The following is a 19,970-nucleotide window of genomic DNA, read 5'->3' as shown; positions in this document are numbered from 1 at the left end:
AACTTTTTGTTATTAACATTAACAAAATCTTAAGAAAGTAGAATCTAGATTCGATGCTGACGTGTGTGAAAAGTGATCATAAATTAATTAATGTTAATTAAGTTATAACTAACATAGTCATAAAGTATAATAATGTTATTTTCCGCGGCAGATTACGGAGGAAGAAACAAGTTCCAAAATAATCAATCACGTAAGACGCAGAGTCGCAGGCAGAAGAAAACACAAACAAACCCTTTCTCTCATTCTCTCATTTCTCAATTCATTTTCTTTCTTTCTTCTTTTCCAGAGAAACACACGAACATCAAATACGAATCTTGAAAACCTGAAAAGAAAAAAAAAAGAAACTAATTTAAGAATTAGATCTTTCTTCTATGATTAATTGATGCCACCATTGTCATCGATGCATTTTCATGCATAATCTGAAAAAATTGGGGGAAGACGAGGATGAAATGGGTGACATTGCTTAAGGACATCAAAGACAGGGTTGGTCTCACTCAACAACCGCCACTTCATTCTTCTTCCTCCGCTTCTTCCCCTACTTTTCGCGATGCCAATGCCTCTTCTTCTTCCTCTTCATCTCCTGCTTCCAGGTTCATTCACCTTTTCTTCTCTCTTCTCATTCACTCATTCCATTTCCTTTCAATTCTCGTCGTTCCTATTTTTCAATGTCAGCGACTGTTTAGCTACTTTTCAGGTTTTCCCTTTCAAATGCTAGTAATATCAAAGTTTTTGCACTGCTTTATTTTTGCAAGTAGGGTTTTTACTCTTTCAGTTATCGAAGCTTAGCTACATCTGCTTTGTGGATCCGCCTGTAAATTTTGATATTCGAGCATAAGACTTCACCAAATGCTTTAAGTTTAATTTAAATGCGCCAATTATTAACTTAACAAATCCGTGCATTGCTTGATGCTTACAAAGATGTAAAATTTTATGATCATGTAGTAGTCTAGACAGAGTTTAGATCAGGTCCTGCTTTTTCTTTTCTTTTTTTTTGGGCTATATTTTCAATGAGTTCCAATCATTGATTGTGGTGTACTTGTGATCATGATCTTTCAACCTTCAAATCAGGGAAAGGCATGAACTGGAATTGGAATTCAAGAGATCTTGGGATGCATTTCGGTCATCCAGCTCTGAGAAGGTTCTTACTTGTCCTTGTCTAGTTTCTCCGATGGTTTAGTGGATATTTCATCTAGTATTATATGTTACGGTAAATGATGAGTTGCTAATCCTTCCTCGTTTACTTGCAGAAAAAGGAAGCCGCCTTGAATTCTTGTGTAGATATCTTTTGTAGACTAGTAAAGCAGCATTCTAACTTAGCTCATTTACTTACAAGGTAACAAAACATTTTCTTTTTTGCTTCATTGTATTCCTGTATTATACCTGCCTTATTTTATTTGCGGTAGGGTAACTTGTGATGAGTTGCTAGTTACTATGAGTTTGTGTTAGGCACACTGCACACATAAAATGTTTAACTGGAAGCTCATATTACTGTTAGTTTTCCCTCTTCTGGTGCATGGTACAGTAATGCTACTTATGCTTTTAGCTGTACATATGTAAGCATTGATGAACGTGAAAAGGCTTATATTTGATCGACATAACTTAAACAATAAGATACTAGACGGGCTTAACTACGAAGTTTGTTATGTTGTTGTTGCTGTTGGAGAAGATGAAGTATTTACATTTGCATTCTTTTATGAGTAAATTTAAATATATAATATTACAAAGATAAATTTGAGTACTTAAGAGTTTATTTGTGGTTTCCTATTTCTTTCTCCAATGATCTTGAGAAAAACTTTCTGATAATATATTTCCTGCCTATATATATATATTTGCAATGCTTTTGGAATCTAAAAATTTCTTATAGATTTTCATGATTGGAGTGTGATAACTGATTTTTGATGTTGTTGGTGCACAGGTTAGTTGAAGCCCATATATTCTCTTTTGTTGTTGGAAGAGCATTTGTAACAGATATAGAAAAGCTAAAAGTCAGCAGTAGAAAAAGATCTCTAGATGTTACTCAAGTTTTAAAGTATTTCTCTGAAGCCACAAAGGTTTGACTTAGATGTTGCTTGAAATATTGTGGCCCTTTTCTTTAGTTAATTATTTATTTTAAAATTCACTATGCTACCCTTATGTGCAGAAGGACATTAGCACTGGAGCAAATTTATTGTCTGCATTGGAAATCCTAGTTTCTGGGGTATGCTTCTCAAAATTTTGACAGAAACCATGCATGTTTGTTTTCAATTGATGCTTATTTTGTGCTTTGATGAAATTCTCAGCTTTTGTTAATATTGGTGAAAGGAGATCTTGGGTTGTCATGCTTTAATAATTAATGATTTACTTTAGAAATGGCTATTTAAAAAGCCACAGATTACTTTTATTCCCTGTTGTGAAGAGTGTCGACTCATTCAGCTAAATGAGGGGAATCAAAAGTTTTGCTCAAAGAAAAAGCAGACAGTATTTAAATTAAAATTTTAAAAATTTGATTATTCCCAACAGTGATGACTGCTTTGCCATTAACAATGACTTTGAAATCTGTCAAGTTTTAATGATTATATATATATATATATATATATATATATATATATATATATATATATATATGTGACCATCTTTCAGTGTTCTGGTTATTGTAGAATGTATTTTTCGTTACAAGAACTAAGCAGCAGTGTTAACCTGTATATATATATTTTTTCAGCCTCTTGACAAGCAATCTTTGCTCGACTCCGGGATATTCTGCTCTCTTGTTCATATTCTCAGCACTTTTTTAGACCCTGATATACCCTTTCAACAATCAAATGCTGAAGGGCCATCAGAGTTGCAAAAATGTGATAGTGGCGAGGTTGGGCAAGTTCGCCAGCTTGAGGTTCCTTTCTCTCCCTGCTATGCATACGTTTATGTTTGTTTGTCCGCGTGTTCATTGCATTGCATGCCTGCTGCTTGAGGCTTGGAAATGGAATATTTTCTTACTCTGTTGGTGACAACCTTAGCTGTGAAGACTTTTGATAAATTATGTGATGAAATTTGATTAAAGATTTTAAGTTCCTATTGCTGTTATCTCATAATCTGTGTCTCTATATATCCTTAGCCCAAACCTTTTTGGAAAAGCTTGATTTATTTGTGAATAATAGGGGTCCTCAGGGGGTTATACTTGTGCACGTCATTTTTGCATCAGCAACAACAGCCAGTGTCTTGTACTCTTTTCCATGAAGTGGGTTCAACTATTTACTTTCAAGCTATTTTGTAAATATTTCCCATTCAAACTATTTTACTTATGCAGGTAGAGGGAAGTGTTGTGCACATCATGAAGGCACTAGCAAGCCATCCATCAGCAGCACAGAATTTGATTGAGGATGACTCACTTCTGTTGCTTTTTCAAATGGTGTCCAATGGGTCTTTGATAGTTTTCTCTCGCTACAAGGAAGGACTTCTTCCATTGCATTGTATTCAACTTCATAGACATGCTATGCAGGTGCTTCAAAAATGTTTTATGAATATTGTAGTTTGATCTGGTTTTGTTTGTGGCATATTCATGTTGTTGCTTGTATAATTTTAGATACTTGGTCTTCTTCTGGATAATGACAATGGAAGCACAGCCAAGTACATCCGAGAGCATCATCTGGTATAATTGCTAGCTTTCAATCAACTTTCTTTTGTAAGTAGAAGAGGGTTATCCCACTAGTAACTATGAGCACTGTTTTATTTTTTTGCAATGTTTCCAACTTCCCCCCAGTACTTGCATAAGCCAATTCTAAGGAGAATGATGGGCTCATTTGAAATGGTACATTATTTTATTTTCCCAGAACAGAAGCTTTTGTGCTTTCTGGCTCTTGGCTGGCGTTGGTGTATTTCTGGGATTTGATTACTGCTACATGGGTGCCCTTGTGGCTACTTTCTCTTGAAATCTTAATATGAAAGGAATTGCTTCTATTGATCCATGTGGATGACCCAATTAGTGGACATTGGTGGTGGTGATCCATCCTGCACAAAAATAGAAACAAAAGGAAAATAAAAAGCCAAATATAGTAGCAAAAATCCAAAATAAATGATTCATACTTGCCAAGGGAGGCTAGCTTTGGTGTAGAGTCTGAAATATATTGTCTCATTGATTGTGTTGGCTGATGATGCTATGATGCTCTTTTTGCTCATTAAAATTAGTGTTTGAAGTGTTTAAGAAATATCAATTTTATGCCAAAAGGGGGTTTAAGTACAATATCATTGTTCTAGCATGATACTAATACAATATTGATAATGGCTTATATTGTTGATGATTACTTTATTGATAGTAATATCTTGTCATTTATCTTTCCTCCAAGCAGATAGAAATTCTTTTATTGGCTGTGAAAGAATTTGATCCTCGTAGTGGTGATTCTGCATATACCATGGGCATTGTTGATTTGTTACTTGCATGTGTGGCATTGTCGTATAGACCTGGTAATTTACTGTTCATATTTTTGGTTTTCCATTTTAATATGTTTCACAAAAAAAGACGAAAAGAAAAAAAGAAGAAGAAGAAAGAAACAGAATGACTGGGGTTTCCATAGATGTATTAGTAGCAATTATCATGGGCTAAAATCTGGTTTAAGTTGTCAAGGCTTTATGTTTACTTGTTTAGCCACCCCAATATGAATTGCATGTGGCTAGTTCTGATACCTTATATTTTATTTGCAGAGGCTGGTGGTGTCAGACTGCAGGAGGATGTTTATGATGCCCATGGATATCAGTTCCTTGTTCAATTTGCACTAACTGTTTCGAACATGACAAATAGTCAACACCTTTATTCTTCTAATTCTAATATGTCTAATGATGAAGATATTCCTTCAGATGGGTTCCAAGGTAGCACAGGAGAAAGTTTCTGTGAACAAGAAAATTCCTCCCTTCAGTCAGTTCAATGCCTTTCACCCACATTATCTAGGTTGCTAGATGTTCTTGTTACGCTAGCTCAAACAGGGCCAAATGAGTCTCCACATTCTTATGGAGGCAAGGGCTTTAAATCTTTTCAAACCAAGGGTAGTAGTCGTAGCAGAAGCAATGCATTATCTTATGATTGGCCTGGAGATGAACTATGGGAGAAGGATGATGGTAAAATTAAGGATCTTGAAGCAGTCCAGACACTACAAGAGATTTTGCTCAAAGCTAATAGCCAGGAACTGCAGGCCGAAGTATTACATAGATTGTTTAAGATTTTTTCAGGCCATATAGAAAACTATAAATTGTGTCAGCAATTGCGAACTGTTCCCCTTTTAATCCTTAATATGGCTGATTTTCCTTCCTCTTTGCAAGAGATAATCTTGAAAATTCTTGAGTATGCTGTGACTGTTGTAAATTGTGTTCCTGAGCAAGAGTTGCTTTCACTTTGCTGTTTATTTCAGCAACCAATAACATCAGAATTGAAGCAGACAATACTTTCTTTCTTTGTAAAACTCTTGTCCTTTGATCAACAGTATAAGAAAGTTCTGCGTGAAGTTGGTGTATTGGAAGTTCTATTAGATGATTTGAAGCAACACAAGACTTTTGGTCCCCATCAACAGCGTACTAAAACCAATCTGTTCGAAAAGGAAAATAGCTCTAGTAGCCTCCAAAATTCTCTGGACAGTCAGGATGTTATCACTTCACCCAAGTTTAAGGAGTCTGGTGCTGCAAAGTTCCCTATTTTTGAAGCTGAGGCTACAGTGGCTGTTGCCTGGGACTGCATGGTATCTTTATTGAAGAAATCTGAGGCTAATCAAGCTTCATTTCGCTCAGCTAATGGTGTGACTGTCATACTTCCTTTCCTGGTGTCTGATCTACATCGTCCAGGGGTCCTCAGGACACTGTCTTGTCTCATAATTGAAGATATTTCACAGGTTTCCTGGCAATTTTTGTTTTTACGTTTTTGTTTCTTGCCAATATTTCTGATTTGAAAATTCGGCTAGGGTTTGACATCAACAATCTTGCTATAAGTGCTATAATCAGATAAGAAAATGAATTGGATGTCTTAAAAGTCTCAGGATGAATCATGCCTACAACATTATTGTACTATTAAATTGTTTTTTTTCTTAATTTGATATAGCTATGATGACTATCTGTTCATAACTTATACACCAGGCTCATCCTGAAGAATTAGGTGAGTTGGTTGAAATTCTAAAAAGTGGAATGGTGACCAGTGCTTCAGGGTCCCAATACCGACTTTCCCTTGATGCAAAATGTGACACTATGGGAGCTTTGTGGCGAATGCTTGGAGTTAATCACTCTGCTCAAAAGGTTTTTGGAGAAGCTTCTGGATTTTCTCTTTTGCTTACCACACTTCATGCCATCCAATGTGAGGGTGTGGAATTGGACCATTCAAAATTGAATGTTTACATTAAGGCACTTGCATATCTCTTGCGTCTTGTAGCTGCTGGTGTATCTGACAATGCTGTAAATAGGATGAAGTTGCATGCTGTTTTATCTTCACAGACTTTCTTAGATCTTCTTTCTGAGTCTGGCTTAATTTGTATGGAGCATGAGAAACAAGTCATTCAGTTAATGTTGGAACTTGCACTTGAAATACTGATTCCACCATTCTGGACATCTGAGGGTTTCACAAAATCAAATGATATTGACAATGGGTTGTCTCATAATCTACTAATGACTCCATCGGGTCCCATTAATCCTGATAAAGAGCGAGTTTACAATGCCGGTGGTATTAGAGTTTTGATTCGATCATTGTTACTCTTTACTCCCACAATTCAGTTAAAAATGTTAGAGTTAATTGAAAAGCTTGCTCGTGCCAGTCTCTTCAATCAGGAAAACCTTACCTCTATAGGTATGCAAATTTCTTAAACTTTTAGTTTACAATTCTCCATGATTGTATAGTGGTGTTTCTTCCACGTTTTTTTCTGATATCTATAGGTTGTTTGGAAATTTTGCTGGAGACCATTTACCCTTATCTTACGCATTCGTCTCCATTTCTTTCTTATGCATTAAAGATAGTGGAAGTACTTGGTTCCTACAGGTAACGTTCATATTCAATTACTGTAATATAAGAGTTGTAATGCTTTTAATGTGCTCCCTTGTTTAAATGTCAATGAGGCATAATTTTTGTTAATTAGGCTATCTGCTTCTGAACTACGTATGCTTGTGCGATATGTTCTGCAAATGAGGCCAAAAAATGCAGGTCCCATAACTGAAACAATGGAGAAATTAATTCTGATGGAAGATATGGCCTCTGAGAATGTTTCTCTAGCACCATTTGTGGAGATGAACATGAACAAGGTTGGGCATGCTGCCATTAAGGTTTCCCTGGGTGAAAGATTATGGCCTCCTGCTGCGGGTTATTCCTTTGTTTGTTGGCTCCAGTTTCGGAACCTATTGAAATCACAATCAAAAGACACGGACCTTTCAAAACCGGTCCCTTCAAAGAAGCGATCTGGCTCTAATGGATTGCACGAGCGGCATATGTTAAGGATTTTTTCTGTTTGTGATGCTAACAATGAAAATACAACCTATGCTCAACTTTATCTCCAGGAGGATGGTGTTTTAACTCTTGCAACAAGTAATTCTTGCTTCTTTTCATTTTCTTGTATAGAATTTGAAGAAGGAAGATGGCATCACCTTGCAGTCATCCATAGCAAGCCAAATGCTCTTGCTGGGCTCTTCCAAGCTAGTGTTGCATGTGTATATCTGAATGGAAAGCTAAAACACACTGAGAAATTAGGATATTCACCATCTCCAGTGGGTAAACCATTGCAAGTCACTATTGGGACTTCAGTTGGTAATGCTAGTGTTAGTAACTTGATGTGGAAATTACGCTCTTGCTATCTTTTTGAGGAAGTGCTTACACCTGGATGTATTTGTTTTATGTACATACTTGGTAGAGGCTATAGGGGTCTCTTTCAGGACACAAATCTTCTGCAGTTTGTACCTAACCAGGCCTGTGGAGGTGGTAGTATGGCCATCTTGGAGTCTTTAGATGCGGATTTGACTTTGGCTACTAATGGGCAGAGACATGATGCTACTAGCAAGCAGGGAGATTTGCAGGCTGATGGGAGTGGAATTGTCTGGGATCTGGATAGACTTGGAAACCTTTCTCTGCAACTCTCAGGAAAGAAACTTATTTTTGCATTTGATGGAACTTCTACAGAATTTATTCGATCGTTGGGTAATTTTTCAATGCTCAATCTGGTTGATCCTGTGTCTGCAGCTGCTTCTCCTATTGGAGGTAACTAAAAGTAGAAACTGTTGCATATTTCTTTTCTTTTCTTTCTCCTATTAGAGCTGTCTTTTCAATATTTTTATTGTCGTTTTTGAGGTTGCAGGTATTCCACGCTTTGGACGTCTCTATGGAGACATTTATATATGCAAGCAAAAGGTTATTGGGGAGACAATTCGCCCTCTTGGTGGGATGTCACTAGTTCTTGCACTTGTTGAAGCTGCAGAAACTAGAGATATGCTTCATATGGCCCTTACATTGCTTGCCTGTGCACTTCATCAAAACCCTCAAAATCTAAAGGACATGCAAACATATAGGGGATACCATTTGCTTGCTCTTTTTCTACATCGTAGGATGTCATTATTTGACATAAAATGTCTAGAGATATTCTTTCAGGTTGCTGCTTGTGAAGCTTCATTCTCTGAACCAAAGAAGTTGGAAAATACTCAGTCGAAAGTGTCTCCTACTGCCTCTCTACAGGAAAACAATCTTGAGGAACATTATTTATCAAAGTTAGACGATAATTCTTCAGTTGGATCTGATGGAGACTTGGATGATTTTTCTGTACAGAAGGATTCATTTAGTCATATTTCAGAGCTGGAAAATGTTGATATTGTTGTTGAAACTTCAAATTGCCTTGTCTTGTCAAATGTAGACATGGTTGAACATGTCTTGTTAGATTGGACATTATGGGTAGCAGCCCCAGTTTCAATCCAGATTTCAATACTGGGATTTATTGAACATTTAGTGTGCATGCACTGGTACAAAAATCATAATCTTACCATTTTGCGACAAATGAACCTCGTTCAGCATTTACTAGTGACTTTACAAAGGGGTGATGTTGAAGTTCCTGTCCTAGAGAAGTTGGTTGAATTGCTTGGGGTGATTTTAGAAGATGGTTTTCTATCTTCTGAACTTGAAAATGTGGTTAGATTTGTCATTATGACATTTGATCCACCTGGTTTGGCTCCACGGCTTCCAATTATGAGAGAGTCAATGGGGAAACATGTAATTGTCAGAAATATGTTGCTAGAAATGCTAATTGATCTACAAGTGACTATAAAATCAGAAGATTTGCTTGAGCAGTGGCATAAGCTTGTTTCTTCTAAGTTAATTACTTATTTTCTTGATGAAGCACTTCATCCCACAAGTATGAGATGGGTTATGACTCTACTTGGTGTCTGCCTTACTTCCTCTCCGACATTTTCACTTAAATTTCGTACCAGCGGAGGTTATCAAGGATTGGCTCGGGTGCTTCGAAGTTTCTATGATTCTCCAGACATCTATTATATTCTCTTCTGTTTGATATTTGGCAAGCCAGTTTATCCTAGGTTACCAGAGGTCCGCATGTTGGACTTTCATGCTCTTATCCCACATGATGGAGATCACGCAGAACTAAAATTCATTGAATTATTGGACTGTGCAATTGCTATGGCAAAATCTACTTTTGATAGAATAAGCATGCAGTCAATGCTTGCTCATCAAACAGGGGATCTTTCCCTTGTAGCTGAGCTTGTGGAAGGAAATGCAGACACGGCTGGTGAGCTTCAGGGGGAAGCTCTGATGCACAAGACATATGCTGCTCGCCTTATTGGTGGAGAGGCATCAGCCCCTGCAGCTGCAACTTCAGTTCTTCGGTTTATGGTTGATCTTGCCAAGATGTGTCGCCCCTTTACTGCTGTTTGTAGACGTGCCGAGTTTCTAGAAAGCAGCATTGACTTATATTTTTCTTGTGCGAGGTTAGTTCTGAGATGAATTTTCCTTTATCTTCTTTTGGGTCTGTTCTATTGTTCTTCGGTTACATCTGTTCAATTTCCTACCTGTGGACTGTAATCATATTCTGATTAACTACTTATTGACTTTTGTAAGTTTGTGTCGCTGTTATCACTGTCCAACTGAAAGTAGATTCTTTTATATTGAACCAAATCTTTTATGACTTACAGGGCTGCACATGCTGTTAAAATGGCAAAGGAACTCTCTGCGGTGTCAGAAGAGAAAACAACGAACGAAGGTGATGATACTTGCAGTTCACAGAATACATTTTCTAGCTTACCTCTCGAGCAGGATCAGTCTGTTAATACCTCCACTAGAATTGGTAGCATTCCTCTTGTGCAGTTAAGTACTAGTTCCAATGAAATAGCTGCACCAAGAAATTCTATGATTGGTGAGATATCAGGGAATAATGTTACTGCATCTGAGCTGGAGTCAAATAAATCTATTCATGAAGATGTTCAAAGTATTCAGAGCTTTGATGGTGATAATGCTGATCAAGTATCTACTGCCTTCAGTGCGAACAAGTTCAGTTTCCGCAGTGCCAAGTCCAATTTAGAGGTTCTATCTTCAACAGATTGCCAGAGTTATGCATCCTTTTCCATACCTGATTCTCCTGCTTTATCAGAAAGGTCCAGCTCTAGAATTCTTACACCTTCTTCATCACGAGTTATTGCATTGACATCCTGGCTGGGAAATGCAAGCCATAATGAAACAAAATCTGTTTTATCACCCTCACTTTCTTTTGGATCTTCCACGTCAGTTGGGTATTTTGATCCATCTTCAGAGCCAAAATCTAGTTCTTATGGTCCATCTGCCACCAATGCTTCATTTGCTATTACCTCAAAGGTGCTTTTGGATATAAATGATGCTGGCTATGGTGGTGGTCCATGTATTGCAGGAGCAACAGCTGTTTTAGATTTTATTGCTGAAGTTCTTTCTGATTTTGTGACAGAGCAGGTGAAAGCATCCCAAGTCATAGAGAACATCTTGGAAAGTGTTCCTTTGAATGTTGATGGTGAATCTATGTTAGTCTTCCAGGGCCTGTGCCTTAGCAGATTTATGAACTTCCTTGAAAGGCAATTGCTGCGTGATGACGAAGAAGATGAAAACAAATTGGATAAGATTCGCTGGTCCTCGAACTTGGATGCTTTGTGCTGGATGATAGTAGATCGTGTATACATGGGTGCTTTTCCTCAGCCTTCAGGGGTGCTAAAAACTCTCGAGTTCTTGCTGTCAATGCTGCAATTGGCAAACAAAGATGGTAGAATTGAAGCTTCTTCTGGGGGAAGGGGACTCTTATCGATTGCTAGAGGAACTAAGCAACTTGAGGCCTATATTCATTCAATTCTTAAGAACACTAATCGAATCATATCATATTGCTTCCTTCCATCGTTCTTAATTTGTATAGGAGAGGATGAACTCGTTTCACACTTGGGTATACCAAATGAAACAAAAAAGAGAATGTCTGCTACTTCTCCTCGAGATGACTTGGGAATTGACATCAGCACATTCTTGCAATTATTGTTTGCTAATAGAAGAATTATATTCTGTCCATGCAATATTGATACAGATTTTAACAGCTGTCTATGTGTGAATTTGATATCTCTTATCGGTGATAAAAGACCGAATGTACAGGATATTGCCGTTGATTTGATCAAGTACCTTTTGGCACATAGGAGGACTGCCTTAGGAGACTTGCTTGTTGTTAAGCCTAGTCTAGGACAGCGCCTTGATGTACTTCATGGAGGTTTTGATAAATTATTGACCACAGGTTCATCAGAATTTTTTGAGTGGTATCACAATGCTAAACAGATTGTAAATAAAGTGTTGGAGCAGTGTGCTGCAAAAATGTGGGTGCAGTATATTGCTGCGTCAGCAAAGTTTCCAGGAGTGAAAATCAAAAGCATGGAAGGTCGTCGTAAAAGGGAAGTAGGGAAAAAATCTCGGGAAGCTTCAAAACTGGATTTAAGACACTGGGAGCAAGTAAAGGAGCGAAGGTATGCATTGGATGCAGTTCGTGATGCAATGTCTACTGAATTGAGAATTGTAAGGCAAGACAAGTATGGATGGGTCCTGCACGCTGAAAGTGAGTGGCAGTACCATCTCCATCAACTTGTGCATGAACGAGGGATATTCCAGCTCAGTAAATCCTCATTGGCAGAAGAACCACAGTGGCAGCTTTGTCCTATTGAAGGCCCATACCGAATGCGAAAAAAACTTGAGCGCTACAAACGAAAAATTGATACCATTCAAGATGATCTTGGTGGACAGTTTGAAATCGAGGAAGCAGAACTGTCTAAAGTGCAAATTGAAAATGGCCTCGAGGCGTCTGATTCAGATTCTGAAACTAATTTTCAATTTCTGACTGATGGGGTCAGACAAAATGGTCTGGATAATGAGCTGTTCAATGAACCTTTCTTTAATAAGTTGGATAATGCCGATGACATAGTTTCCGACAGGCATGAGTGGATGGATGACAAAGCTAGCAGTATGAATGAAACTAGCCTCCATTCTGCACTTGACATTAGTGCCAAGGCTAGTGTAGTATCAGTCCCATTAGAAGAAAGAACACCAGCAAGATCTGGTATCGGATCAGCAATGCAATCTTCTACCTTGAAAGCTGATGTGGTTGAGATACCAGATGATATATATGATAAAGAACAGCATAATGATGGTGATTACTTAATTAGGCCTTTTCTGGGACCATTTGAGAAAATACGCTATAAATATAACTGTGAACGGGTTATAGGACTTGACAAACATGATGGTATATTCTTGATAGGTGAATTATGTTTGTATGTTATTGAAAATTTCTTTGTTGATGACTCTGGGTGCTTCTGTGAGAAGAAATGTGAAGATGAACTTTCAGTCATTGATCAAGCTTTGGGTGTTAAGAAAGACAATACTGGCAGTTCAGATTTCCAATTGAAATCAAATTTGTCACGGAGCACAACAGCTAAGTCATGTGTTGGACGAAGGGCATGGGCCTACCATGGTGGTGCATGGGGAAAGGAGAAAGTACACAGCAATGTGAGTTTACCTCACCCTTGGCGCATGTGGAAGCTTGATAGTGTTCATGAGATGTTGAAGCGTGATTACCAGCTTCGTCCTGTTGCTATTGAAATATTCAGCATGGATGGATGCAATGATCTCTTGGTTTTTCACAAGAAAGAGAGGGAAGAAGTATTTAAAAACCTAGTTTCCATGAATTTGCCTCGGAATAGCATGTAAGATAAATCCCGTAAATATTTTCTTTTAGATTTTAAACTGTTGTCATCAATTTTTTTTCCCAGTTGATCAAGAAAATGCTGGTGATATTTTTCCTTTCGGAATTATTGCTTATATCTACTATCTATGACCTCTGTGTATGTGTGTGTTCATTTAGCATAATATTAGGTTAGTTGAAAGATTGAATAATTTACAGAGTATTTTATTCAGATTTCTTGGGCTCATTTGGCATTTGAAGCATTGAAGCCTATTTTACATTGGATGCTATTGAGTAGCCCATGCCTTGCATTGTAAAACTCTTAAGCATATTGCAATTATTTAAATACACATTTTATTTATTTTATCTTTTCGCATACTATAATTCATTTGTTTTTCAAACCATTATGGAATATGGATGAAGAGATTTCTGTTAGAAAAATAGTAATAAGGATATTGATCAGATTCAAGAACCCAAGAGGAAAGAAAAGAAAATTATAGGTGTGGAGAGCGATGGCTAAGCTCAAATAGAGAAAAGGATTTTAAATAGAGCACACATGCTGTCCGCTGGGTGTGTAAATCAAGGAGAATAGCAGAACACAATTATCCATTCCCAAGAATAAGGACCAAAACTTAAAATAAAAGGGTAGAATTTTGAAAAATTCTTGCAAGTCAGCTTCAAATGTGAGGACATGAAATGTGCAACATCTCCTGCACTAGTCTTTCTAAAGATGATTTGGTGTTATGCCATACCTTTAAGCTTTGCTTTCATGTATCTACTTAGATGCTTGTATATGTTTATTTATTGTTTTTACGGAAAAGAAATGATTTGTCTGCATCATGTCAGGTTGGACACGACTATTTCAGGATTGTCAAAACAAGAAAGCAATGAAGGTAGCCGTCTTTTCAAGGCTAAGTCCTTTTCAAAAAGGTGGCAAAGTGGAGAAATAAGCAATTTTCAGTATCTCATGCATCTCAACACCCTGGCAGGACGTGGATATAGTGATCTCACACAGTATCCAGTTTTTCCATGGATCCTTGCTGATTATGAGAGTGAAAATCTAGACTTGTCCAACCCAAAATCATTTCGCAGGCTTGATAAACCAATGGGTTGCCAGACACCTGAAGGTGAAGATGAGTTTAGAAAAAGGTTGGCCCTTACACATGCTCTTATAATTTTCTTGTGTTGAAATTTCTCGTTCATTGTGTATAAAATTACCTTAGGAATAATTTGCTAGCTGTTTCACCGAGTTCCAAAAGCATGCTAGCAAATATCTATGATCATAAACAGAATTAAATTGAGATCATCCTGCAATTACATATATAAGACATACAAATTGTAAAGCTTTTACATTTTCAAGAAACTTATTTGTGTAGCAACCCTAATTAAAGCATTCTCACATTAATGTGCTCATTCTATATTAGATACGAGAGCTGGGATGATCCAGAGATACCCAAGTTTCACTATGGATCTCATTATTCTAGTGCTGGAATTGTCCTATTCTATCTTATTCGCCTGCCCCCATTCAGTGTAGAGAATCAAAAGCTTCAGGGGGGGCAGTTTGACCATGCTGATCGTCTTTTCAATAGTGTAAGGGATACTTGGTTAAGTGCTGCTGGAAAGGGAAACACATCTGATGTGAAGGAATTGATTCCAGAATTTTTCTACATGCCAGAGTTTTTGGAGAACCGGTTCAATCTTGATTTAGGAGAAAAACAATCTGGCGAGAAGGTTATCCAAGCCAAATCATAACAAGTATTTTATAAGAGTATGAGCGCCAAAGTGCTGATGTTTTGACTAGTGAATTTAATCATGATAGTTTTCTTTCAGGTTGGGGACATTATCTTGCCTCCATGGGCCAAAGGCAGTGCTAGAGAGTTCATTGTGAAGCATCGGGAAGCTCTTGAATCTGATTACGTCTCAGAAAATTTGCATCATTGGATAGACCTCATTTTGGATATAAACAAAGGGGAAGGTGGGTTCTTTGGGGTTTTTTTTTTTTGTTTGGGGGTGGGGGTTTTGTTTTGTTGGGAGGGTCTAGTTTCTCCGTGTTCATGCACGTTGCATTGTTATTTATTTTATTCTGTTTTTGTTGTTGTTGAAGTTATATTGTTGACATTTAGTTCTCATTCTGACACACTTGCTCTAATCCCCTATTTATACGAAATGAAGAATCTAATCTGATTAGTCCTCGGATATGGACCTGATGGATTTCCATGACAAAGATGTTTTTACGCTTTATTAAAAACATTTATGCTTTATGATAGTCTGATCTACACATTATTTACACTTGCACTTTGTTTGGTCCTTTTAGCCATTCTTATGTAATCGGAGAAAGTTTTGTTGTCATTATTATAACACAATCCCATGTTCTGCCTAATTTTAAGTCACTCTTTTATCCACTATACCTTTTTGTCTTAATGTGCACTATTAGCATTTTGGTTGCATCGGTGTTTTGCATGCAAGTGTGCAGCCATATGCCTTGATTTGTGATTTTAACGTTTTGTAGTCATTTCTAACCTGTTATTTATTTATTTGTTGATTAAATTCTTTGCTAAAAAATGTGGAAATTTTTGTGCTGTTTAAATAAAGATGACCAAAGTGAAACACTGAAATGGCCTGGTGACTGAGAGTCAATTCTCAATGTTTTTATTTCACCTCCATGTTATGTTTCTGGAATATTTCTATTGTATTCTTAATCCTAATATCTTAATTGTTTCCCTGTTCATTTAATAGGCTGCGGAGGCATCTGTGAATGTGTTTTATTATTATACATATGAAGGAAGTGTGGACATCGACTCTGTAAAAGATCCTGCATTGAAAGCTTCAATTTAGCGCAAATTAATCACTTCGGGCAGACACCAAAGCAACTATTTATCAAGCCCCATGTTAAAAGGCGAACTGACAGAAAGCTTCCTCCTCATCCCCTTAAACATTCCACTTATCTTGTTTCACAGGAGATACGCAAAAGTTCATCTCCTATCACTCAAATTGTTATTCAAAATGATAAAGTTATGGTAGCAAGAACTAATAGTTTGCTTAAACCAATGACATATACGACATATATTGCTTGGGGTTTCCCTGATCGTAGCTTGAGATTCATGAGCTATGATCAAGATAGGCTTCTTTCGACACACGAAAATTTACATGGGGGTAATCAGATTCAGTGTGCAGCTGTAAGCCATGATGGCAAGATTCTTGTTACCGGGGCAGATGATGGCCTGCTTAACGTTTGGAGAATGAGTGCCTTTGGGCCACGTGCCCTGCGGCACTTGATATTGGAGAGGCCACTTTTTGCTCACACAGCCAGAATCACATGCATTCAAGTTAGCCAGCCTTTCATGCTTATAGCGAGTGGATCGGATGACTGCACTGTTATTATATGGGATCTCAGCTCTCTGTCCTTTGTTCGGCAGCTCCCAGAATTCCCTGCAGCAGTTTCTGCAATTTTTCTCAATGACTTGACAGGAGAAATTGTTACTGCTGCTGGTGTTCTTCTAGCAGTATGGAGCATCAATGGGGATTGTCTGGCAATGATTAACGCGTCGCAACTGCCATCTGATTCTATTCTCTCTGTGAATTGCAGTATGTTCTCTGATTGGTTGGACAAGGGGTGGTACGCAACAGGCCATCAGAGTGGAGCTGTCAAGGTGTGGCAAATGATTCACCGCTCTGTCCCTTATAACCCTGATAAATCTTCTGATGATGATGGGATTGGATTGTCCATTTTAGGTGCAGAACCAGAATACAGGTTGGTCTTACGCAAAGTTCTTAAGTCTCATAACCATCCTGTTACTTCCCTTCTCCTCTCTGGTGACCTTAAACAGTTGTTGAGTGGGGATTCTGGCGGGCATTTACTTTCCTGGGCGTTGTCCAATGAGAGTATGCGAGGTTTGTTGAATCAGGGGTGAAACTGGTTATAAGCTTGCCAACTCTGATTTTAAGCCAGCTATTATTGTTGAATGATAACCTTGGGTTTAGTGTCTCTTGATTGCAAAACAAAAATGCTAAATTGGGATTGTAGTTTAGTTTGATGAACATGGTTTACAAAGAGAAGAAACGATCCCAAGGACTGTGAATCTGCATGCATGAGGTTGTGGTGAAGCACGTGTCTAGAAAAAATTGCAGGATGCTTGGTGAAGAAGGGAAAGAGAATATTGAATCAACATGTAGATATTGGATCATTGCAGGGGATAATTTGATTGTTAGAGAAGTATGTTGTATTTATATTTCCAATGGTAAAGATGATACTTGTGATATTTCATGCAGCTGTTTGTAATTTATTCATGAAATATCATGGTCATTGACTATCATCTTTACTCTTGGGTAACGATGAACTTCGATGTAAATATATGAGGCAAGCCTTAAAGCATGTGACTAATTTGTATAGTGAAAGATATGCTCTGAAATAGAATGAGGTCTACAGGGAGAAATTGAAATATCTTGCTCTCAATAATTCATTATTTTTGACATTATAATAATTGATGAACTCAACTCATGATCTTTGATCTACAACACACTAGTTGCGGGAAACAATGATTCACAAAGTTAAGGTGATAAATGCTTTAAAAATTAAATTATCTGCACATAAAAAATTAATTAATATATATTTATCTATAAATATGTGTTACTTAATTTATTTTTAATATATATTTTATTTTTGAACATATTTTATTAATTTTTTTATGTACACGTAACATGGTTTATTGAAAAGAAAATGTGTTATATGCAGCGTGTTATGTTGGAGATATTTATATTTCACCATCACCTTACAAGAAAATTATAGATGTAGGCCTGATAAGATATCACATGGTGCTTTTTTTTGAAAAGAAAAAGTATATTGCATAATTAATAATAATCATATTTTTAAATATTATAGTAATTAGTTTGATTTAAATAATTCAATCAATATTTATCTTGTTAAATAAGTTATCTAATATCTGATTGGATCGATTATTGGTATAACTATGTACTAAGACCTGAGTTATGATATTTTCTAAGTGTACAATGAATATTATACAGACAAACAAATTTATTTAGAAAAATATTATTTATATTACTTTTTAATATAGAATTTAGCTATCTTGTATTTTTAGAGTATATTTTAAGAATATGATACAGAATTTTTTTTTAACGTTTTTATGTGTTTAATGTATTTGAAATATAAAAAGTTATCTTTTCAATAACTTTTAGTAAATTTTTCTTTTGGTATTTTTACAATATGTTTTTAAATATATGTTAGTAAATTCTTTAATTATCTTAAAGTAAAATTTAATTTTAATACGTTATTATTGTAAAATAATTTACACTTATATCTAATTATGTAAGTAAAAACAACTGAATTAATGTACATATAGATAGATCTGAAGCTCTTTGTGTAACAATTGCAAAAAGCTCATCACTAATCAAGAATGAAGAAGCACAAAATTATTATTAAATTAAATTAAATGGATTCAAATTCGGACGCCGAAGGCATGAATCCAAGTGGCCATAAACTAATGAATTGGATTGTCCATATCTTACAGGCCTATGAAGCAGACTTCTCAGCCTATATTACCTTTAATTTCTCTAAAACTTAGCCATCCTTACAACGCATGCAAGCAAAAAATAACATACATGTATACACTCTTACATGTACGTGATTGCTTGTATATTATTGATTGATAATGAATGAGTAGTGTCAAGTGTGGATAGCATTGAATTGAATTGACAAGTATATGCTAAAGACAGAGGACAGACCATTCAAAAACAAATATTTATTAAAATGATAGAAATTCTAAACAAGCGACCCCACCCCCTCCCCTGTCTTTACCTATTATCCGACTCATAATTGAGTCTGTACCTTCTATTCCGAAATAGAATTTTTGGAAAGAAACGATTTTTCAACGTAATTAATAATTTATTTTTTTTTTTTTTTTTTTATAATTTAAAAAACTATTTTCTCTATCTAAGTATGGTGTATTACTTTTAGTCAAAGTAAATGAATTGAGAAAAATTTTATGAGGCGTTAGGAAGTTAATGAATTATTTGTATAATATGTACAATGGCTATAAGTTATAAAATGAATATCTTCATAATATCAGAATAACCATCCGATTCGGATCTGAGCTCTAAACAATGTCATGATACATTCATCCAAAAGCTTACACGATAGAAAAGGTAACACTAATGATATCTTCTAATACTCTCTAATAGCCATTGTACAATATTCTATTGGCTCCCGTCTTTTTCAAATTTTATACAAGAAATAAAGTAATGTTGAGATTTTTTTATTATTTCTCAAATTTAACTACGGAAGAATCAAAGGGCCAGCAACTTTTGTGATTTAGAACCATCAAATAGCCATCAATGATGTTTTTAATGGTGTAAATTTCATCTAACGGTACGAAATAATTCACTTTTTTTTTTGTTGGTTACATAGTGACTAATTTAATAAAGTTGCTGACCTTCTAGACTTTCTTTAACCACTAGATCTAAAGTTAAGCTAAGGTTATATAAGTTTTTCTTCATTGTTGAGATTTTATAATAGAGTTTAGTTTTAATGCATTGACATTATAAATATTTTTATACAGACGTATAATTATATCTATTTTTGGATGAGCATTGTAGTACAGTACACGTATAAACTTACTTTATTTTGACAGTATCAAATAAATTCTTGTCATGAGTAATAGCTCAAATGACATAGTCCCCATACTCAATTAAGAGGTTGCGGGTTCGAGTTTCATATCTTTGGTAAAAAAAAAAATCAAATTCTTTATAATAAAATAAAAAAATATTTTGATAAATAAAGGGGATATAGAAACCCTAAGATGGAAA

General features: G+C 36.2%; 1 pseudogene; it reads left to right on the top strand.

Annotated features, from left to right (window-relative positions):
• Positions 1-131: 131 nt before the first annotated feature.
• LOC112754407 (protein SPIRRIG-like) lies at positions 132-17,592 on the top strand (annotated as a pseudogene).
• Positions 17,593-19,970: the final 2,378 nt, after the last annotated feature.

The sequence above is a fragment of the Arachis hypogaea genome, chromosome 16, assembly GCF_003086295.3.
Source record: "Arachis hypogaea cultivar Tifrunner chromosome 16, arahy.Tifrunner.gnm2.J5K5, whole genome shotgun sequence".
Lineage (NCBI taxonomy): Eukaryota > Viridiplantae > Streptophyta > Magnoliopsida > Fabales > Fabaceae > Arachis > Arachis hypogaea.
This window is presented reverse-complemented; position numbering and strand designations above follow the sequence as displayed.